Here is a 24,988-nt window from a genome sequence, read left to right as displayed (position 1 = left end):
TCGAACGATCGTCGAACGATCTTCGAGCGCCGAGCAGTTTGGACACCCCTAACTGGTTGTAAGCATTCGAAAACATAACCAGAATAGGCCCAATACGTGTAATATATATATAAGTTTTAAAAAAGATGAGGCCTTTATTTTTTGGTGTCCCTAAACCCAAGCCTTGCCTACTAGCACTAATGGACCGGCCCTGTTTCTTATCTACTTTTGCTAGAAGGGGTGTTGGCTTTTTGGTTACAAAAGATGGTTGCCATTTCTGATTCCAAAAGAAAAGGTTAACAAACAAATTCAATTCCAATGGCACAAACAAAATTCTATATTTTGAGTCGATTCTTTTTCTGCTTTTTTTTCTTAAAAAAACATAAAAAATAAACTAAACCCAAAACAAAAGACCGAGACTAAACCCAAAACCAAAACCGAGACACCATTTCTCGGAAACTTGAAAAATGAATTTTTGGTTTTTGGTTGAAACTTGGAAAACGAGTTTTTGGATTTTGGTTTGGCTTGGCTTGAATAAAAAACTAACCATGGTAGTATGTTAATAGATTATTGGCTTGACAAGTCCATCAAGTTCTGAGTAAGGGTCTTAATGTACAGATAGAACTGGTCTGTTGGGCTTATTAATTAGCTAAGGTCTAGAGCCTTCAGAAAAGAAGGGCTTTTTTTTCTTCATATAATAGACTTGTTTTTGACCGATTTAAATAAAGTTTCTAGGCCTAAAGTTTAGTCAGGAGTCCACACATGTTTCATTCCAGAATTAATAAGCAACAGACGCAACACACCAACCCTCGTTACTTTTGACGTCTTTTTTAGTAACCAATGTGACAACGATTGCGGATTGGGCAAAATTAGGGCCGACATTAGGGGTAATCATCACTATGGTTATTCGATGTCTCACATCTCAATCTCACTTGCAGATTCTTAATAGGTAACGACTAATTTTCATCATCTACTAATCTGTATGTGTGCATACATACATATTGAGCCACCTTAAAGAATCACTAAATCACTAATCAGTTTTGCGAATTGAATGATCTAATCTATAATATTTACGTTTTTTGATTTGGTGTTGCCGATTCTATTGATATTTTTTAGGGTTTTCAAGTATTCAAGAGTTAAGAAAGGAGTGGATGATTGGTGATTCGTATTGTTGATTTGCTGGCTTGTAAGACACCACTCAAGTTAGCTATAGAAAATGGTTGATTCGCTGATTTTCTTTATACTAATTCAATAAGGCCACCACTTTGTAGTTCACTTAGGGCTTCCAAAAATGTTGGATCAACCATATGTACAAAGTTCAATAATCTAGAAGCTCATCAGTTTGATCTCTCTAAGCCAAAGAGTCAAACATCAATGGGCACAATATTCATGTCATTAGGTTGGTTGTGAACACATATATTCTATTTAGTTTACTTGAATGATTTAACGTGTTTATAACTTTGTGGTTTTGCAAATATCATTACTACTTATTTTCTACAAACCTATGTCTCACCAACTATATATTATAGTTGATACTCTAGCATGTTTTTAAGGTAATGGAAATTAAAAACCGTTGAATGCACATATAGAGTGCAAGGATGTGGACCTAATTTATTTAAAATAAAGGACATTTGGATGTTTCATGTTTGTATTATGTTTTGAAAACAATTATTATATTTAGAAATAAAATTTGGTATTTCTTTATTCCATGTGCTTGCAACTCGTCGTGCCCCAACGTTTCCACCTTAGGCCGAGGTGTGATATTTATCTACCCTTAGCCTTTGCCTACAAGAAAAGTCCTCTTGATCTATGTTGGTTTTAGCAAATAGGTAGATAATTGATTGGTGTAGACGCTTATGATAATATTGCTTGGTTGTTAGGTGTTGAGAGTATCACTTATCATTGATGTATAAAAAGCGAGGGTTGAGTGATCACTATGAGGGGTATTAGCCATGTATAGTTGGATTCTGGAAGGTGAGTGATGTTTGCACTATTTTGGCTAGTTGGATTGTAAATATATTGAACGATGTAAATCTTGGGAATTAACCGTGTTTTTAGGGTTTGTGGCTTGCATTCGCCATTGCTAGATGTTAGCCGTATTTGAATTGTTTAAGTGTGTGTTAGATTTGTTAGCATGAGATTTTGCTTAGGGACAAGCAAACATCTAATGGGGATATTTGATATGTTTAGATTTATACATATTTACAATGAAATTATCTTTGCATTTTGATTGGTTTTTATCATAAATTCACATGATTGTGATACTTATTTACCTATTTGGTGTAGGAATCGGTAAATAAATAAGAAGTTTAATGAGGAAAAACGTAGCCGAAATGAAGGTTAGGCGAAAGATGGAAGCCAAGTGGGGCTAGCTCACTTGGTAGAGGCTCTTGTCTCTTAGTGGGAGATTTTGGGTTCAATCCCAAGCAAGGGTGAGTTATTTGTAAATATAGGAGTTTGGGAGAGTAACGTTAGCCATTCAAAAAAAAAAAAAATGCGAAAGATGGAAAAGCCGGAAGAAAAGAAGAAAAAATCTGAAAAAGAAGCTCATAGCGGACCACGTCGAGAAGGAGATGAAAAGATTTATAGCTAAGCGTCTGGAGTTTGGTACCAAAAAAATTGGACGTTGACATTGACCTGCGTGTCAGAGGCACCGACTTAAGTTTGGCGGTGACTTAAGTTATTCGATACCAACTTAGGGGCTGTTTGGTAGCCTCTTAATGACCATTCAGATGCTATCTCTTAATGGTTTAAAACCTCCGAATGAATAAGAGGTAACCTCAAGTCTGAATGGTTAAGAGGTAACCTCTGAATGGTAAATCAACACATGTCACATTCTTCTACTTTCTCATTGGTAAAATTCTTAATGGTTCCATTAAAAGGTAGCCTCTTAATGACCATTCAGAGGCTACCAAACAGCCCCTTAGTATTCTTAGTATTTGATAGACATTGATGTCTTCGGTGGTGATCGATATTAAATCACTTGTTGGTACTAACTGAGCTCTGTGGTACCGAGTAATTTCATATTCGACAGTAAGTTGCTTGCATTGGTGGTAGCAGCTTAAGTCTTCATGCACTCAATGATAGATTACTTTGATATTCCCAAGCTTACTTTCAAGGCCGTCTCCGAAAATTACAAAAAAATTTTTGACCCCAAACGAGATAAAAAAATTGGGTCATATTCACAAATCTGGGTAATATGAACTCATCAATCATTCACTCACATATATGAAAACTAAAACATAAAAAAAAACGATAATTGTTATAAAATAGATAAAACAAATTAACGAAAGTAGTGTAGCAAAATGATCAAACCTACTTACTTAACCAACTTTATGGTTATCCTAGCCTTTTTTGAAACAAAACTCTCGATTAATTCTTTGTAGTCTGTACCGTCTAATATTTCACTTTCATAATGAAACATTTTTTATTGATATATTCTAGAAAATTATAGAAATATTATATAAAGTAAAAAAACTTAAATCTGAATCTAAACTTATTAAATATTAAGGTAAATATATGTGATAAAGGGTATTAATAGTTGAAATTAAGATAATAATTTCTGGATCATAAAACAAATAATAGAACTATTCAATCATAAGAAAAACGTTAAAAAGATAAATAATAGCAAAATGATCAAACCTACTTACTTAACCAACTTTATGGTTATCCTAGCCTTTTTTAAAACAAAACTCTCGATTAATTCTTTGTAGTCTGTATCGTCTAATATTTCACTTTCATAATGAAACATTTTTTATTGATATATTCTAGAAAATTATAGAAATATTATATAAAGTAAAAAAACTTAAATCTGAATCTAAACTTATTAAATATTAAGGTAAATATATGTGATAAAGGGTATTAATAGTTGAAATTAAGATAATAATTTCTGGTTCATAAAACAAATAATAGAAATAGAAATATTCCATCATAAGAAAAACGTTAAAAAGGTAAATAATAATATAATACTAAATTAAATAAAGTGAATGAAAAAGTAAGGGCATAGATCTATGTGCTAATCCTATTTATCACTCTCGTATATTATCACTCTCGTATGAAGCATGTTGCGCTAGATTATCATTTCGTTCGTGAAAAGGTGGCCAACGGTTCCTTACAAGTGCTCCATATTAACTCCAAAGATCAACTGGCGGATACTCTTACAAAACCCCTTAGTCGAGTTCCATTTCTTCATATTCGATCTAAGATTGGCGTCTCCAACAGAGCCTCCATCTTGCGGGGGCGTATTACGGATAAACATACTTGACTATATTGTTATATAATTTAACTAGTCTAAGTTCCCGTGTGTTATACGGGTAGTCTCACAATAAATTATAAACACTTATAAGTCATAAATCTCTAAATCATCCTTATAACTGAAATTAAGTATTACACGGATGGTGTAAAAGTAAATTATATTATTTAACAGTGTTGATGTAGATCTATTCCCATTATTATAAACTCTTGATTAACCGCCCCAATAGCTTTTGGGTTGAAAACCCCATATATGAATAACAAAAACAACCATACTGAAATCTGGTGGCAATGGCATGTTGAGGACATGAGATGAAGGAGAAAGTCCACCATTGACCAATGCTATGATTTTTTATTTTAATTAAACAAATTATTAAATGCGCTTGCTTTTATAGTTATTCGAACTACAATATTTCATCAAAAAAATATCTTTAAATAGAAATGGGTTAAATAGGTCAAAAGTTGTTCAAAGTGGTATTTTGTTCAACAATAATACATCATAAATGGCCAAAAATAAATCATAAGTGGCCAAAAGTTTAATCAAAAAGTTGTTTTTAAAGTATGAACAAATGAACTTTTATTAAAAGCAATCTATATCTATATCTATATATATATATAAATGAGATGGATTTGGGCTATGTGGCATTTGTATTTGGCCATCTTGGCTGATGTGGCATTTTAGTTTAGGAGGGAAATCACATTTTGGTTTCTACATTCACGATTTCTATAGAAAGGAGGCGGGATCCGTTTTATTTTTGGGTCGGGTCTTTTGTTTCTGTATATATTCGGATCATATAAAACCTATGTGAATTGTCCATAACAATCATAGATACCTACCACAACTTTACTCTTTTCTCTCTTCTCTTTCTTCTAGAATCGTCATCTTCTCACCGGATTTTCAACATTGAATCAAGATCAAAGGTAAATACACCAAATCGAACTTAAATCTTTGTTATTATATGTTCTGAATGAAGATCGGATGTTGATTTTATGTTATTCCGTACACCAAATCGAACTTAAATCTTGGTTATTATATGTTCCGAATAAAGATCTGATGTTGAATTTATGTTATTCCTTTGTATTTAAAGGTATGTTGAATCTTTGTTCTTTCTACTTCTATTAACTTTTTTTTTTCTGATTTTTGTAGATCCGCCTATATATCTTGAAGGTATGTTGTTTTACTCTGTTGTTTATGTAGTATTCATCTTTAATCTAAGCGATTGAACATGTTTAATTTTTTTAAACTCTTTTAACTTCTTTTTTTCTGATTTTGTAGATCCGACCATAAATCTTGAAGGTATGTTGTTTTACTCTGTTGTTTATGTAGCATACATCTTTAATCTAAGAGATTGAACATGTTTATTTTTTTCTTAAACCAAAATCTACATCAGATGTTTTTTGTTGATTTTTGTTATGTATAAAATCAAGTTTTCGGGTTTTTCTTAATCATCTATTCCACATTTATCGCAGTTAATGATTTTGGTTGTTGTATTTTTTCATGTGATTCCTTACATCCGTTATAACAATCTGAATCCCACCATTCGTCAAGCAATAGAGGTTAGTTTATCATATTTTTTTTTATATATATAGTGTGTTTTATTCTTATTAAATTATCAATGTTTTGAAGTTCATATTCTTTGATTTTTCAGTTATCATTTGTTCAATTTAGCTTTAAAGAAACATTTAATTTCTTTTTAAAATTTATTTTTTTCCTATAAATAGACTACTGTTTTTAAGGTTAATTTTTGAAATTTGAATTATAAGTCTGTTTCTTTAATTAGACATTGTTTCTATAAATAGGTTACGGTTATATTTTTTTAAAAATTGCTTACATCATTTGCAGTTATAGATATTTATTTCTGAACCGAGTCTGTCCTCCATAGTTTTTTCTGATGTGAGTATTTCTGATTCGATATTTTGTTCGAATTATGATAGTTACTTATGTATTTTTTTTAATACGAATGTTAGTTTTATATATTTTTATTAAAAAATACAACAATTGAATATATCTTACACACGATAAAACATAACAGTCAAATTACCAAATAAGTTGATGTTTGAATTTGTATGTTGACTTATTTCTAGATGTATATCTTATATTTTTATTAACTTATTATTAATTTCAGGAAACTTATAAATATTTATAATAATTAACAAAACAATGATAATTTATTTATGTTAAACTATTTGGTCGATTTTGTCTATTCGTAATTTTCAAAGTTTTGTAATGTAATATTTCCATTTATAATGCAATAACATATCAAAGTTATTTTAGATAAATTTGTTTCTTTATTAATTGACAATCATATTTAAGTAAAATGGAAACTACAATAGAATGACAAATAATTTTGATGTAGATAATTTATTTTTTTTTATCAAAATATATATAATATTTGTTTTGTTATATGGTATTACACTTTTAATTAATTATTTAACGATCATTTGTTGTTTATGTAGTATTCATCTTTAATCTAAGCGATTGAACATGTTAAATTTTTTTTAACTCTATTAACTTCTTTTTTTTTTCTGATTTTGTAGATCCGACCATAAATCTTGAAGTTATGTTGTTTTACTCTGTTGTTTATGTAGTATACATCTTTAATCTAAGAGATTGAACATTTTTATTTTTTTCTTAAACCAAAATCTACATCAGATGTTTTTTGTTGATTTTTGTTATGTATAAAATCAAGTTTCCGGGTTTTTCTTAATCATCTATTCCACATTTATCGCAGTTAATGATTTTGGTTGTTGTATTTTTCATGTGATTCCTTACATCTGTTATAACAATCTGAATCCCACCATTCGTCAAGCAACAGAGGTTAGTTTATCATTTTTTTTGATATATATAGTGTGTTTTATTCTTATTAAATTATCAATGTTTTAAAGTTCATATCCTTTGATTTTTCAGTTATCATTTGTTCAATTTACCTTTAAAGAAACATTTAATTTCTTTTTAAAATTTATTTTTTTCCTATAAATAGACTACTGTTTTTAAGTTAATTTTTGAAATTTGAATTATAAGTCTGTTTCTTTAATTAGACATTGTTTCTATAAATAGGTTACGGTTATATTTTTTAAAAAAATTGCTTACTTCCTTTGCAGTTATAGATATTTATTTCTGAACTGAGTCTGTCCTCCATAGTTTTTTCTTATGTGAGTATTTCTGATTCGATATTTTGTTCGAATTATGATAGTTACTTATGTATTTTTTTCAATACGAATGTTAGTTTTATATATTTTTATTAAAAAATACAACAATTGAATATATCTTACACACGATAAAACATAACAGTCAAATTACCAAATAAGTTGATGTCTGAATTTGTATGTTGACTTATTTCTAGATGTATATCTTATATTTTTATTAACTTATTATTAATTTTAGGAAACTTATAAATATTTATAATAATTAACAAAACAATGATAATTTATTTATGTTAAATTATTTGTTTGAATTTGTCTATTCGTAATTTCCAAAGTTTTGTAAAGTAATATTTCCATTTATAATGCAATAACATATCAAAGTTATTTTAGATAAATTTGTTTCTTTATTAATTGACAATCATATTTAAGTAAAATGGAAACTACAATAGAATGACAAATAATTTTGATGTAGATAATTTATTTTTTTATCAAAATATATATAATATTTGTTTTGTTATATGGTATTACACTTTTAATTAATTATTTAATGATCATTTGTTGAGTACTAATAAAAAAATCCTTATTTTTATTGTCACAGTTTTCTATTTGAAATTGAGGTTTTGTTTTGATCAAAGTTGGGTTATGCAGTTAAGTGTTCAATTTCATGTTAATTTGAAAACGCCTCAATCTTAAGCTTCAACATCTCGAGTAAATGTGATGTTTATTTATGTTACTTAATAACAGGTAAATGAGGGATATCTACAAATTTTGATGGTACACGGCTTTTCATTAACGACAATTTTGATCAGATGCTGACATTCAAGGAAAAGTGAGCAAAATTTATTATTTTAATTTTTCTAATTGTATCAACTAAATTTTTATTTATATTTTGTTGTTCATTTTAGATTATGGTTTCATTTATATTTTAACTACTATCAGAATCTTAATATGCTTTCATTTATACTTTAACCACTATCAGAATCTTAATACCATGTTGGGTCGAAGATGTTGGAGAATGAACTTAAGCGTAATTTAGATGCCGTTTATGATGTGGATTTATGTTCTTCTCAGTCTTCCACTAAACCGCCTAAGGGTGATTGTGAGAACAATGAAGGTTTGAATGTGAAGGTGGGTCTTTTGAATCCAAAGCTGGAAAAGTAGTCTCAGAATCTAATAGTCACCTCAATTTCTTCAAACAATTTTCAATGTTTTTTTTCGTTCAATCGTATTCAGAACATTTATGTCAGTACTTGATGTTGCTTTTTACTCAATGTTTGTTGCGGTTTATCTTAATTTTCGTTTATTATTGTTATATCAATAAGAGATGATATTATTAATTAGCATTTGTATTTTTTTTGTACGTAGAGTTATATTTATTATACATCGGTTTTTTTATTACATTAGCATTAAAACTTTTATTTTTACTACATTGAAATTCAATACTTTAATGCGTTGACGTGATCTTAGTTTGTTACCCAACATCGATGTTGTTATATCAATAGCATGAAATTATTGTTAATCACTTTATTGTGGTTCTTGATGTTGAATATAAATAAAGAGTTATTATTAATTATTCTTTGTATATTGTAAATTTTATGTACAAATGTTTTTAATTGTATTATTTATTTATTCATAGAATATATACATATTATTGTAGATAACTATTAACAATGTACAATCCAAATATAACAATGCAAACCTAACATTATAATAACATTCTTGGTATATAAAGTTTTTTTAGTCATTTTTTTTTGGTTTTTTTAAATAAATGATTAAATCACCAGTGAACGTATACTTAGAAATAGTATTATATGTATTAATTTTTAACAATTCTTTACATTTATAGAAGAATTTGCTTATCATATGTGAATCCCAACCAATTTACTAAAATTAATTTAAATTTCCCTTCATAAAAGAACATTCCATTTATAATATCATTTTATATAAATTACAACATACATCTCCATTACATATCAACTTTCAACCTATTCTTTGGTTTCTTCAACCAGGTACTTTGCAAAATTCTTAAGTAATACACAATCTCTTTTTCATGTATCAATACAAACTAATATCATTTACGTTTTATTATACGTTTCCATTTTACTAGGTGTTTCGTATAATGGATAAAATTCCGTTTGATGTTGTGATCATGGAAATTTTTGTTAGGTTCCCACACAAATCACTATGTCGGTTTAGAAGTGTATGTAAAAAATGGTATGAAGATCTTTCAAGTTTTGAATTTTTACAGAGGCATACGAATCGCGTTAGTAATAGAGTGGTAACATGTTAATGTCGTTTGATAATTTTAATGATTACAAAATTAATATTTCTTTAACAACGTTCATATTAATTGTCAAATTCTTTCTCATATCTTTTACAGGATCAACTATTGGAACAAGGCATGTTTCCAGATCCGTTTGACCTTTAAGAACTTGCATGGGCGTTCATTTTCTTCATCTGTTTTGAATTTTGCTATGATTGACCGTTTTTAAGTTTACGAATAATAAATCAATTATTAATCTTCTTATTTGTTTCCTTTAATCAAGCACACTGTTGATCGTTTTTTATTCATTCTTCTTTATTATTTATTATTTATATTTATTATTATCAATATTCTCAATTATCAATCATATCAAATTGAAATAGATTTATGTTCAATTTATCTAATTATGGATTGAATATTGTCATTCAAATTTATATAATCGATTACATCTGATTCTTAAAATAAAATATTCTCATTTATTACAAATATTTCAAAATTCAAATTTCGAGTCACTATTTTCATAAAAAATTTATATAATTTTTACATCTAATGCTTAAAATAAAGTATCCTAATTACTTATAGATTATTATAATATGAAATAGATGTATGGCCGTTTTATCTAATTATGGAGTCAACATTTTAATTAAATTTTATATAATCCTTGACATCTCATGCTTAAAATAAAATATCTTCATTAATTATAAATATTTACCTTCATATGGAATTATAAATAAAGCATTTGTTAGTGGGTCAGATTAGATGTGTTTACACAAGAGGTTATTATCTCCAACTCGGAATTTCGGTTTGCTTTTGTATCTATTATTGTGGTATTTTTGTTTAACTTGTCATTCATCTTTATACGATTCATTATTTCTCTGTTATATGTTTGTAGATCATTAATGTTTCTTGGTTGCTTGCTTCACAAATTCATATACATAAATCTTATCATTTGTTTCATATGAATTTTTTTTTAGGATGGAACCTCTTGAGTTTGAAATGTTTGCTCACGAAATTCTATTAAGGCTACCAAGTAAATGTGTTGGACGATTTAAATCAGTTTGCAAGCAATGGCGTTATGAATTGTCTTCACCTTTGTTTTCTATTATTCACTCTCGCCGTATGTCTAATTGTGGACATCGTAAGCTAATCACGTTGAGTATGTCCTCGATTTATATTGACAACTTGATTGGAGGAAAGGTAGACATTTCTAAAAGGAAGTTTATTTCCTTCCCCTTTGATACCCCTCTTTCAAATCTAACGATTCTTGCTTCTCAATATGGTCTTTTACTGATGTGCATCCAAGGTCCTTCAAACCAATTGATTCTGTGGAATCTAAGCACCAATAAATTTTTGAATTTGTGTCATAATAAACCTAAAAGTTTTTTCGATATCAAGGCAGATGCAGTTGGGATTTATCTAGACTCATTTAGCGATGTTAAAATATTACACCTCCAACGTCGTATTGATGATGTTGTACCTCGTGTGTATTCTCGGAACACACATCAATGGAAAACTTTAACTTTTTTCAATGGACCAGATTACGCTTCAAGGTTATATTTGTGGTCTCCCGGCACTTTATACAACAATGTTTTATATTTTGCATCTCCACACTATTGGGCGCCTGCTAAAAGTTATATGATTGCATTTGATGTGGTTTCTGAAACTTTCTCAAAGCTTTCAATACCACAATGTACTCATGTTGTTGCTCGCCAAAGTAGGTTTTTCAAAATCCGCAACACACTTCATATGTTTGTTATCGTAAAGACCCATGCTATAAATGTGAAGCTATTTAAATTTCAAGATCAAGGATGGTCAGAAGTGTCTTCTTTTACAAAGCTAAAATCAATTTCATCTGAGTCATGGCTTAAGAAGTTAGTTGAGAAAGGAGGAGAAACTTGGTCTTTTGTGTCCGACTGGGGTAGTATGATTGAAATAAAAATTTGCACGAAAGATTTTCAATACTTACAAGACGCTGAGACCTTTCAAGGACTATATAACGTAGCATCTTTTGAAGAGACCGTTGTGTCACCTACAGTTTAGCATTAATATGTTTTTCGTATCAAATTTATTGTGTTTTAATATTTAACATTTTTATTTACTACTCATCATCTTATGTATGACAACGAATACATTGAGTGTAAGTGAAAGTCTAACATCATCTTATGTTAGTGAAAGTGATTTTGTAAACTTTTGTAACTATTAGAGATCTATAAGGGGTGAATTTGTAATTATATTTTATTTACTTCAAAATTGGTGCAACTCAAAACAAAACCATCATATCACCTGCAACATCATTACCCATAAGAATAAGTCTTTCACCTCCTCTCTCGGTTATCGCTTCCTCACTGCCATTGTTGGCTAGGGTTTCAATCTTCAATACTCTTTTGCAAAATACACTACAATCAACCGAAATTAGGTATGTTGTTGATCTTTAATCCGGTTATTGAGAGGTTTTCGTCCTATTGTTTTGCAATGTTTCGATTTTGATGTTATATTTACAAGATTTAACAATGTTCTTATGTTCAATCAACTGTTATACACAATTTTCTTTAATAACAATCCGATTCCGATTTTGATGTTATCTTTACAAGAATTTCCCACTTTTTTATGTTTCTTAATTTCCTTTTTCATGGTAAACCGTAATTATTTGATAACAATGTGATTAAAATTTACATTCACAGATAATAGGTTAGTGAAATTTGGTTATTGTTTGTACTATTGATTTATATGTATACTTTCTTTATTTATCAGTAATAATTTTCCATCTTTAGTCATTGTTAATTGGAAGAATAAAATATTTTCTTTGTTTTGAATGTGTTTATTTTTTGATGTTATCATTTTATTTCTTGCTCTAAAAAAATGTTGATAATAATTTTACAGATATGGATCCAAAAAGAAGTAGTTGTTCTTTCTTGAAGTTAGTCGATGTTCATAATCCTACAAAAGTGGTATGTATTTTTTGTTATTATGTTTACAAAAAAATATGTTGATACTTATATGTCTTTTGTTTCAAATTATAGGAAATACCGAATGATTTTGCTACATTACTGTGGGGAGAACAATTCCCATATGGTGATTGTATTAAAATTTTTGCTGCTGACAACTTATGGATTGTTCAAATTGAAAAATATGGGTTGCGTCCTGTTTTAGGTGATGGGTTTGGTAAAGTCGTTGCGGACAGTGATTTACAAAAAAATGATTATCTGTTGTTCAACAGTCTTGGACCATGTACATGGTATCTCGATGTCTTTAAGTCATGTGTTTTGGATAACTCTTTTATCACTTCCATTAGAGTTGATGATGATTTCTTTGTAAGTACTGTATATAAAATAACTACTTTTTTATGTCAATTTTGTTTTGTGCATATTTTGTTTAACATAATTGTTAACAAATTTACAGCTCATGGCGGACAACTTCTGGGGACAGTTTTATGGCAGCAGTTATAAAGGTGGATCAACAACTCTTTATCTCGGTGATAGGTTTTGGAATGTGAAGATGGAGGCGTTGTCCGACAAATGTGCTTTCACTGATGGATGGTCTAATTTGATTAGGGATCTTGAATTAGATTCCTGGACTACTTTTATTTTTACAACGGCTGGATATGAGACTTTTGAGTTGTCCGTTTTTAATCATGAAACTGGTACTCAAATGTATTTCAAGAAGGTTGACGTTGTTGTGTTGGATGATCCTATTTACGGAGATGATGGTTTTGATTTACTGTTTGCGGTTAGTGTTATTATGCTTACAATATATTTTTTTCATAATACGAGGTAATTAGTTAATCTTGAAGTTAACATTGTTGGTGTTTTTGAATATTATTTTTTGTAGTCGGAACACAAAGAGAAGGTTATTACCAACGAAAGTGATGTTGATGAAGATCTTGGTGGTGATATAGTTGGTGAATCTAACCGCCTTTCATCTTCCTTTGATGCCTATCGGTCTCATGTAAGTGTTTCACAATGTGCCTTATATATATATATTATATAATGCTTCTAATTACTTTCTTCTGTACTTATATGTTTATCATTCATTATTATGTATAATCACCCAAAAGGAAAGTCAAAGATTGTATTTGGTCACGAGACTGTATCTGTAAAGGTTGTTTGTTATATACTAATTTAATTTAATACTTTTTTTCAATACATATAATAAACTTTTTATTCTATTCGGTGTATTTGTTTTCCATTATGTAATCCTTTTAATGAATATTTTTTAAATGTAATATGTTAAATCTTTTATGGTTTTGTAGGTTCATCCTAAGGTCAAATCAACACATTACATATATAAAGGGCTTTCGACAAAGGTTGTTTATGATTAGATAATATAGTTTGATGTTTTTTTCTATAAAAATAAATAATATTTTCAAGTTTCATTTTTGTTAATGTGAAAACCCAGTTTGATGTTGTTCTGAAATCTTTTTTCATACCAAACAACACATTACATGTGTAAAAACATGGTTAATTAGTATATAATTCATTTAATTATTTCCTTCTATATCAATATGTTAATTGTTTTATTTTCTTTAGGTTGAACGAAAAGGAAAATCAGCTGATTTTGTTTCTAAGCAAAATCTGTCTTCTCACGTTGTCTCTCAAGTAAGATACCGTAACCATGAATGGTTACTTTTATTATTTAAAGGACCGTGTATCTTATTGTTGTACAATTTTATGTATATGATTTTTACACTTATTGTGTCTTATTCAATTATGTAGGCTAAAGTAAAGTCTAAGTCATTCAGATCCACAACATCAACCGCCCTTCAAGTTGGCCGTAAATGCTCTACATCAAAAAAGTTAAAACAAACTGATGTAATTAAATTCACCAAGAAAGCCGAAAGCATATTGGTATACTTTATAATTTTTTGTTTCCTTCTAATAGCACATAATACAGTTCGGCTCTACTCTTTTTTTAATCAATAAGGTAATTAATCCGTTTATATTTTTCTCAGCGTTTACCGACTGATGTTTCAAGCCATCTGTGTCTTTTTCTTCACAACTTGCACCATTTTACAGTTCAGAACGAAAAATGTGAACTACTTAAGTTGGGCACAAGAGGCGAGAAGTCTGGGAAGGGTTTCAGGTATGGTTTTAAAAAGTGGCCAGCTTTCTTGAAATTGAATTACATCGACTTCGGTTCTACTCTTTTCTTTACGTACGTCAAGCCTTCTAAGCGTTTGATGTTGACCAAAGTCGTACCCAAGATCACAAAGAAAAGAGGTCGTTCGTGAATGTTGGTTATTATGTTATGTTAGATGGTTAAGTAAGAATATTAGATGTGGTTTTATCGTTGGTTTGTTTTGATACTTTGGGATAGTACTTATGGTTTGTTAGACATGTCTTTTGGTAATATGTATATGTTGTTAATATGCTTATGATGTGGTTATGTGAAATTCAAGTTATGTTAGCATATAACCTAAATAATAAAAAATTAATAAATTAAACCTAAATATATATCGATGATTATGAAGAAATCTCCTTTTTTTTTTTTTTAATTTTCAATAACATTTGACTTTTATCATGGTTCTACAAGAATGATTTTATTTTCGTAATGATATTTTATTTTTAGAAACTTCCATCTAATTCTAACAGATTATAGTGGAATAATTACAATTGATTTCTATCAATACATATTTGAAAATATGTATCTTCATTTGTTATATAAAATTTCAAAAGATATGTAATAACATTGAATTTTTATATGTTACTATATGTCTCCTATATATATATATATATATATATATATATATATATATATATATATTCTAAAATTCGTTTTTGTGTATAATGACAAAAGATTTTGTTTATATATCTAAGTTGTCCGAATTAAAATCAACTCAGCTGGTCTTGATGGTGGATTAAATCTACAAGGTAAGATAATTAAATTGTGTATGTATATTAAACCTATTAATGTATCAGAAACTTTTATTTTTACATCTTTATGACATTGTTGTTTATGTAACTAATCACCATAGATTATGTAATATGTTTTGAAACTAATAAGCCTATATTATCACATGCTTGATAACGTTTGGGTATGTATTTTAATTTATGTTTTTTAAGTAATAATATATTATCACATGGTTGATAAGAATATATTATCACAATTCATTTTATTTCATATATCATATATGTTTTTGAAGTAATCAGAATATACTAACTATGACTGAAATTAAAAAATAAATTAATTATTTTCATAATTTATAATATACATATTGTTAGTTGTTTTTTCTACGTTACATGTGTTTGTAGCTTTTAAATATGGCTGAAAGTTCTTCCAGGTATTTTTTTTCTTTTGAATGTTAGACTTTGTTGTGCATTATACCCATTAACAAGTTATATTTTATTAATATCTTATGTTTTTCAATCAGTATTAGAGAACCTTTTTTTGTAGACACATGAATCGAGCGGACGTAGTTTTACTGGTATTTTCTAAATTCAGACATTTATTATATTTTTTTTATTTGTTATCATGAAATACAATTTAAAATTTTCTTATGGTTTATAATTTACAATTATAATTATAATTATAAGTTATTTTGGATTCCTTGCTTTATTAGGCGATTCCTTTATACGCTGGATCCAAATTGTGGGGTAACGATAAAGCACCCAAAAATGTTATGATACAAACTCAAGATGGTCGAAAATTTAATGTTTCTTTAAGCGAAGCCAAAGGAAAACATTTCTTTTTCCATGGTTGGTCAAATGTTGTGAAACATTTAAAACTCAAAAAAGGATGTTTGATGCTCTTCAATTCTGTCGATTTATCTATATTCAAACTAACACATTTCATTGATGGTGTGTTTCAAAGCTCTTTCTGGACATCTCTGTTACCTACAACATCTAACTTTATTGTAAGATTAGTTTTTCTTTCATTTTATTTATGTTAATATATTTTGGTTTTATGAACTGATTACAAAAGTAACATTTTTTTTAATTATTTATACAGGTAATTCCTGAGTGTATACTGCCTAATTTCTATGATTATACTTCAGATGATATAATTTCCATTATAGATGTAGGCAACAAAATCCTTCACGTCAAGATTGAAACGCTTTTTGGTAAAGTTGGTTTCTCCATTGGTTTTGATGTTATTGTTAATTTGTTTCAATTGGAGGCCGGTTGTTATCTAATATTTACAAGAGGTTTTGCAAATTATTTCTATTTAAGAATTCTTGGAAAAAATGGTGTTGAAATTAATTATGCTGATGTACAACTTGATGAGGTAAGTATACATTTGCTTGGTTCTTTATATATTTAATTACTATATTGTTATTATAATCATTACTGTATGTTATTTTCAGACTGTAGTTGCACCTATTGATGTAGTTGACGAGGCAGCTATTGATGAACACGAAAATGTTCGTGTTTATAAGTTTAGGCGTATGACTTCTAAAGATTTTGTAAGTTTTAATATTATTTTAGCAAGTACTATATAATAAAAATTATATATTTTTTTAGTCACATAGAAATACATTATTATTTTTATATTCCTCTTCTTATTAATTTTGATTTTATAAACAATACAGCGACTGCCTGATAAGGTTTCAAGTATCGCTAAACTTGGTGCTGATTTGAAACCTATGACCGTTAGACTTTTGCATCTGCCTGAGCAAGATGACTTTACCAACCGTACCAGACGTGAAAAGAGAGGAGATAGTTGGCGTTATGTGTTATGCAAATGGTCCAGATTCATGAAACGTGCTCTCATTAACGAGCGTGATACAATTCACTTTTCTTTTGATGAAACTCATCAAGTGTTGAATGTTGAGTTGGTTGTACCTCACCAAAAAAAGAGTAGTGATTAATTGTTTTACATTTAAGTTTTGGATATTTGGTTTTTGTATGATATACGTTTACTTTGTTATGTTTAATAGTTTTTAAATGTTTATTCATACACCTTATTCATCATAGAATTTTTCGTTTATTAATATATATGTATATATTTATTTGATTACAAAGATAGATTGTCAACCCGTGAGTATTCACGGGTTATAACCTAGTACATTAAATAAACAAAAAGCAATATAAACAACAAAAAATACTATAAACATTCGTCTGTGACTTTTTTCTATTACACCTGTTGGAACAAATGAGTTTTTCTTCAAGAAACTTAAAACTTGAAAAAGTATTGATTCAAAAAGTAGCTTACTTGGTGGTATATCTTAAAGCAATTTAAATCAATGTAGAATTATGTAACAATATGAGCTTCTCCTGATTAAGCTGCTCTTCAAACATGTAAAAACCTAATAGTGATTTTAAAACAAACACTTAGCAAAACAATATCCGGAAAAAAAAACCCGGACCACTAAAGATGTCATTAAAATGTAAGATGCATAGAACTATAGGAATGAATGTAAACAGTGAACAACTAATTAATGTAGAGAAATCAATGGAAATTATGAATACAATATGTGTCGTTCCTGTGCTAAAGTCATTGCATCAGCAAATTCAAGTGGACCTTATAAGTAGATAATGGATACAGAAGAGTCCACGCCTGTGCTAAAGTCATCACATCAACGAATTCAAGTAGACCTAAAAGTTCAGAGCACAACAGAAAAACACCATTTACTATTATTTCTTGAATCGGCCTTGGATTACATTAATTGGTTTAGTTATTTACTACTATTTTTATATATTATTATACATATATAAAAATTAGTATCATTGCTAAACCAACAAAGATCAGCAATGAAGGTGTATCATGTTTCACCATAGTGAACAAAAATATGGAATCTTGATTAAAAAGCAAGAAAAACAACGAAAATGAATATTTGCTGCAAATGATTTTACATACATGCGATGACTGGCCGTCACGCCCCAACCGGCATATTTCGAGATTTTAACAACTTGAATGCACTTAGTTACTTTTTATCCTCAACCGGCTCTTTCAAGCTGCCTCGTGGTTCTGAGTCGGTCATCTTCATGGCAGAAAAAAAAACTGCCAAAAAATAAAAAAAAAAAAAGTTTATAAGAACATCCACCTAAATACGACCAGCAACTACCAGAATAACCTCAACCTAAAACACATCAATCAAGTTCCCCCCATAGTTGTTAATAGTGAGCATAAAGCCCACTATAGCAAATAGCATAGCGCTTATGTGTCGCTATACAGTTGGTAGCGAGAAATGGTGAGATTTTTGTAATTTTTTTATTTTCTTTTATTTTATTGTTATAATATACATATAAAATATTTCTAAAATTTTCTTCTAGTGTATCACTAAATGTAAAATAGTGCCTACTATTTCATCGCTATCGCTACGTAGCGTATAGGTAGCTTGTCGCTATCGTCCGCTATTCACTATCGACAACTATCTTCCGCCAAAGTAACGCTCTTCCCACGGGACATACCTTTTACTCCACCATTGGTATTTAACATACATATCCCCCACAAAGAAAGAATGTCAAATAGACCCTGCAACAATTTCACATTTACAACAGTTCAAAAATTTTTGACCATGAAAACTGGATGTGGCACATAGAAACATCACTTATAAAGAATATAATAAAAAAGGATATAAATAAAAGGGTTGTACCTCATATGATAAAGTAACTCCATAAGAGTTACCCATTCCAACCTGTTTTTTTTTTTCACATGTCAAAATTTTCAACCATAATATAATCAGTTAAAACGCACTAAATATGTGATTAGATTATAAATACAATACAAATAATTCATCTTTTAAAGTCTTAGATAATCAAAACTTGAATTAAGTGATACCAGAAGAGCTCAGATCAGTACGTATTTCTTCAAAAACCCACTAATTGTGAAATTTTTATACAACGCGCTATAAAATGTCTGTAACAAAATGCAAGAAACACTTAATATAATATAATATATCAAGATAAACCATAGCAAATAAGTATGGAAAACCCTAATTTTATTTATAAATATATCAACATTGGTTTTATGATTATGGATTGTGACAACTCGTATTTTAGAGCCTTTCGTTGTGCGTTGATGTAACTTATATGTACAATGCTTGACTAGTGGATGTGTTAATACTTAACTGAATACTTATGGGTTGTTTATGTACTTGTTTCCTTTGCACGTTGTTATGTGATATAGTCTACGTGAATCATGTATGAAGTGACCAATGTGTCGATGTATTAGTGAATGATTGTGAGTATTAGGGAGTTATGTGAATTCATAAGAATGAATGTCCAACGTAAAATAATTCACACCAAGTATTAGGGTCGCACACCACCTCCTTGACCGCACACTCCCTGGCCGAATGGATTTGTCATCGGCCCAAACCCCTATCGCTTATACTCTGGTCCGCAACCCAAATGAAGCCCAACAGTGAGCCCGATGTGTTATTCTTGTGCGTATACGTACATAATATTGGTATGAATCCTCATAACTTGCAAACACAACAAACCCTAAACCCTCTCTTCCTCCTCTCACAATCGACGGCTGCCTCCTCTCCTGTCTCTCGAAGTCTCTTCCTCTCGGTGCAAGCAATCCATCCTCCATCTTGTATCTCGGTTTGTCTGCTATTGTGTAATTGTTGTGTGGGTTCTTGATGGATAAATGCATCGATTATGACTTAGGCTTTTGGTGCGATGTTATGTTTTATATAGGTGAATGTAATCTTGATAAATACTAGTAATATGCATGATCAGAGTGTGTTTTAGAGTTGTTTATAGATTGATTTATGCTGAATGAACGAAGGAGTGTGTTAATTAATTAGCATGATAAGAAGTGGTGGAGAATCAGCTAGGTTGTTAAACACGAAACCAGAAATTGTGACGATGTTAAACCGATGATTCAAGCTTCATGTTAGGTGTTAGGGCAGGATTTTTAATGACCTATGATCCTCATGTGTCATCCTATTAGTGATCCTTACTTCTGTGACAGATGGTGATCCTCAGAAGTGCTTCAGGATCAGGATCATGGATCACCCCAAGGATCCTTATTCTAACGATTGTTTGCTTTGAATTTCGTATTGCTTTGCAGGAGTAACAAGTTGGACTTGGTCTTGGCAACATTACTAAGGAATATTCCACGGTTATTTCGCACCTGTTTGACTAGAAATGGACGTTGTGGAGAACGTGGGAGCATGGCACGAATTGCGGATAGTTTGTTAAGCTAGTTAACTTCTATTTTTAAAAGGGGTAGCGAGCTAGCTTTAAAAACACTTGGCTAATTTTGGCTACACACACTCATACAGCAACACTCTTGAGCATACAGCAAAACACTTAGCAATTTTACACATTTTCTACACTTTACACTATAGTGATCCTTGTACCTAGCTCGCTATTATCCGAAGTTGTAAACAATTATTGGTTAATTTGAAGTTGGTGATCGGTAGTTTCCATCACCCGAGGTTTTTTATGCCAGAGATCATTCATTGATCAAGGGCTTTTTCCTCGTACAAATCTTTATGTCACTTGTGCAATTTACATTTAAGTGATCCTTACCGTTGTTCCTCAATTCAAGCATCATACCCCGTAACAAAGAGTTTGGTTGCATTATCCTCATCTGATTTTTGACCAAAACAGTTTGGCGCCCACCGTGGGGCAATTGGTGCTTCGATCCTAAGAAGTTTTTCTGTTTGTGATCATTCCGGTTCATTGCATTCAAGTACATGGCTTCATCATCAAAGAATACTTCTACTGCAATGTCTGCGGTTAACTCATCTCAGGGCATTCCACCTTTGCCTCCACCACCTGCTGGATCTCAGAAAAATGCTGAGAAGAAACCAACTCCCATTTTCTCAAAACCTCCAACTTCTTCTGCTTCTTATACTCCTACTACTAGTGACATGTTTACTTTGATTTTGCAGATGAAGGAGCATATACAGCAGCAGGATAAGACCAACGAAAGGATTCTCAAAGAAATCGGAGATCTCAAGAAACAAAAGAGATCGGCAGAGGATCATTCCCCACTGGTGCCCAGATCTTTGAATTTTGATACTCCGGTGATAACTTCTCAGCCTTCAGTGATTCCAGACATTCAATATGTGGGAGGGCCAAAAGGAGTGCACTACGGATCAACAACAGTAACTCAGGCATCAGGTTCATACTTCCAGCCAACAGGATCCCATCCTCAGCATGTAGGATCCTTCACGAATTCAGGAGGATACCCAGGAGCGCAGCAGATTCAAGGGTTCTGGCCGTTTCAAGGATCATCCCAGGTTTAAGGATCCTCCTTTGTTCCAGGATCATCCCAGGTTCAAGGATCCTCCTTTGTTCCAAGATCATCCTAGGTTCAAGGATCTTCCTTTGTTCCAGGATCATCCCAGGTTCAAGGATCCTCCTTTGTTCCAGGATCATCCCAGGTTCAAGGATCCTCCTTTGTCCCAGGATCATCACAGGTTCAAGGATCCTCCTTTGTTCCAGGATCATCCCAGTTTCAAGGATCCTTCCAGATGCCGGGATCCTTAAGGAGTTTGCAAACAGGAAGTTCAGATGTCCATCAGGGAGATTTTATTCCAATGCAGACCATTGCTTCTACTGGTCCTTCGATCATCCCAGAGTCTCAACAATATGGGTTCACATCCGGTGTTCCTAATTTGAACCCGGTGGGAGGTAACACTTTTAATAATTCTCTTACTACTAACCATGGATTCATGCAGGATACAGGTATCAATCATGCCATGGCTAGAGAATTGCAAAAGTTAAAGGATATGATATCAAGTGTTCTAGGAGTGGTCAAACCTATCCCGGAGATGGCAGATGGGATCCATAAGATATCTCGTTTTGCACCACCAATCTGTGATGCTGAGATACCCAAGAGGTTCCACGTGCCAACCATGAAGTTGTATGATGGTTCAACGGATCCTGAAGAACACGTAGCACAATACAGGGGGAGGATGGAGATCAATCCAATCCTAGAAAGGTTAAAGGAAGCATGTCTGTGCAAGGGATTTGGATCCACTCTTACTGGATCAGCTCTCAAATGGCTGCTAAGTCTTCCCCCCTACTCTATTACCTCATTTGCTAATCTAGTTAACCTATTTAATAATCAGTTTTCTTGTAGTAGAAAATTTGAACGTTTAACTAGTGATTTATATAGGATAACCCAGGGTCATAATGAATCATTAAGGGATTATATCACTAAATTTAGTAAAGAATCCTTAGACATTCCTAACCTGGATATAGCCACGGCTGTTGAGGCCTTTAAAATGGGATTGCTTAGGGATTCATTGTTCTATGATGATCTTGTTATGACACCATGCAGGAACCTAGATGAGGTAAGAACCCGGGCACTCAGGTTCATCCGGCTAGAGGATGATAAAAGGATCCAGGAGAGATTAGCAGGATCCTCAAAACAAGAAAAGCAAGGATCCTCGTTCAAGAACAACAAGTTCAGATCCTATAACAAATCTGATAACCAGAATGTGCATGCTGTTGATCAAGAAGAGGATGACGAGGATTATCCTCCAATTTCTGAATATTGTTTTTCTGTTGATAACAATGAACTAATCCTTGCGATGCAGAATTTAGGTGATAAAGCTAGATGGCCCAGGAAAAATGACAGACCAGCTGTTTTGGTCAAAAATCACACAAGGATAATGCAACCAAACTCTAAGTAAATGGGGAATGATGCTTGGTTTGTTGAAAAAGTAAAGGATCACTTTGGTAAGAAATATGCAAGTGACACAAGGATTTATACGAGGAAAAAGCCCTTGATCAATGTATGATCTCCGGCATAAAAAACCTCGGGTGATGGCAACTACCGATCACCAACTTCAATATATCAAAATACGGTTACAACTTCGGATGATAATGAGCTGAGTACAAGGATTACTATCGTAATGTGTGTCTAAGCGTGTGAGAATTGTGTTGTGTGTCTTCCGGATGGGGAAGAGTGTTATATATACAAGTGTAGGTGGCCTATTTTAGGTAAAAAGACTAATAATCAGCTCATTACCCCTTTAGAAATAAAAGTAAATCTAGCCTAAATTGTCGCCCTTAAATCATGCCAAGTTTCCATATCCTTTGCAACGTTCATCTCTGATTGAGCGGGTGCCAAAATTGTAAAGACGCGTCCCTTGATTGTGATGCTAAGAGCGGATCCTGCTAGTCATTCCTGCAAAACAACATTAAAGTTCAATGAAAGCAACTGTTAGCATGAGGATCCTATGATGGTCCGTGATCCTGATCCTGGAACTCTGCTGAGGATCACTATCTGCCAAAGAAACAAGGATCACTGATTAGGATCACATGTAAGGATCATGTATTATAAAAATCCAGCCCTAACAATTGCCCCCAAAATATAAGGAGTGATATTGTAAATAAAAGAGTTATATTTTGCTTTGATCTTATCTGCAACGAACGACTCGGATAACTAGCCGTTATACTCGGACTAGCCGTTGCAACCCTTACGTCATAGACGTGACAATCCTGCAGATCATGATTATAAATAGGAGATAGGGTTAGGATCAATCTGCATTTAAATTTAAGATATACTCCCTTTATAATCTCGTCCGAAGATCGATCAGGTATTCTCCTCTTTTCTTCCTTCCTTCTCTTACTCTGTTTTTCTGCTCCTCTGTTTCTATTCTTCTGTGAATATGTTGCTCCGGAATTCCCCTCACAAGGATCACAAGAAGAACAGCCCCTTGAAAGGTCAAGGGATTATCAAGGACTCTCCTACTGAGAGGTGTTGCTTCACCGATGCTCACATCGATAGGATCCGTCACTGCTTTCCGGCGGATACTATCTTCAAGTCTTTCACTCCCACCGCTCTAAGTGATTTTGTTTCTGACACATGGGTAGCTTTTCCTGTAACTCCGTTTACCATAGGATATTCGTATCCTTTTCCAGCTTTCACCCAATCCTTCTTTTCCCTGACCGGCATGTCTTATTTCCAAGCCATGCCGATGATCTGGAGGGTTCTGTATACCCTTGAGAGGATCATCGAGCAGGAGGGGATTGACTTAGGGATGTCGGAGCTGGCTGAGCTATATGATCTTACCACATTTGGTTCCTGTCGATACTTGTTGAAACGGAAAGCTGGGGAGGATCACCCTGTTCTTAAGGTCACCAAGAATGATACCAATTGGAAGCGACGATTCTTCTTTGTTAGGAGGGATACCATCCCTAATGGGAAGGATCTGCCCAAGGAGTGGGCTACTCATGGTAGGATAGAGGATCCTGGGAGGATCACCATCAGACTTGTCTCTTATGATGAGGATCACTAATGTCTTTCTTTGTTTTTTGTTTATTGTGCAGCTATCTCCATCTCTTATCTGAAGCTGACACCTGCGGCAAAAGAGAGGCTTTTGGCCTTCAAGAAGCTTGATCCGGAGACAAGAAGTTTTCAAGTTGCCATTCAAGATTCACAGGAAGTATCCTCCGCATCTGCCACAATGTCAAGTAAGTATCCTCATTAAAAAGTAGTTTT

General features: G+C 31.7%; 2 long non-coding RNA genes across 7 annotated transcripts; both read left to right on the top strand.

Annotated features, from left to right (window-relative positions):
- The first annotated feature begins 698 nt into the window (after positions 1-698).
- Positions 699-1,437, top strand: LOC118483800. The gene is made up of 2 exons (XR_004871665.1): positions 699-928; positions 1,096-1,437. It is a non-coding gene; the product is annotated as an uncharacterized LOC118483800 (long non-coding RNA).
- Positions 1,438-5,049: 3,612 nt separating this feature from the next.
- LOC110910813 lies at positions 5,050-8,686 on the top strand. 6 transcript variants are annotated; one of them, XR_002576491.1, is made up of 7 exons: positions 5,050-5,151; positions 5,378-5,398; positions 5,507-5,527; positions 5,701-5,787; positions 6,769-6,788; positions 8,119-8,203; positions 8,354-8,686. It is a non-coding gene; the product is annotated as an uncharacterized LOC110910813 (long non-coding RNA). The 6 variants fall into 6 exon arrangements; XR_004871664.1 differs by lacking the exons at positions 5,701-5,787; positions 6,769-6,788 and adding an exon at positions 7,973-8,021; XR_002576492.1 differs by lacking the exon at positions 6,769-6,788 and having other exon boundaries at positions 5,780-5,787.
- Positions 8,687-24,988: the final 16,302 nt, after the last annotated feature.

Source organism: Helianthus annuus, chromosome 11 (assembly GCF_002127325.2).
Source record: "Helianthus annuus cultivar XRQ/B chromosome 11, HanXRQr2.0-SUNRISE, whole genome shotgun sequence".
Classification (NCBI taxonomy): Eukaryota; Viridiplantae; Streptophyta; class Magnoliopsida; order Asterales; family Asteraceae; genus Helianthus; species Helianthus annuus.
The sequence above is the reverse complement of the archived record's forward strand: the minus strand, read 5'-3'. Positions and strand labels throughout refer to the sequence as shown.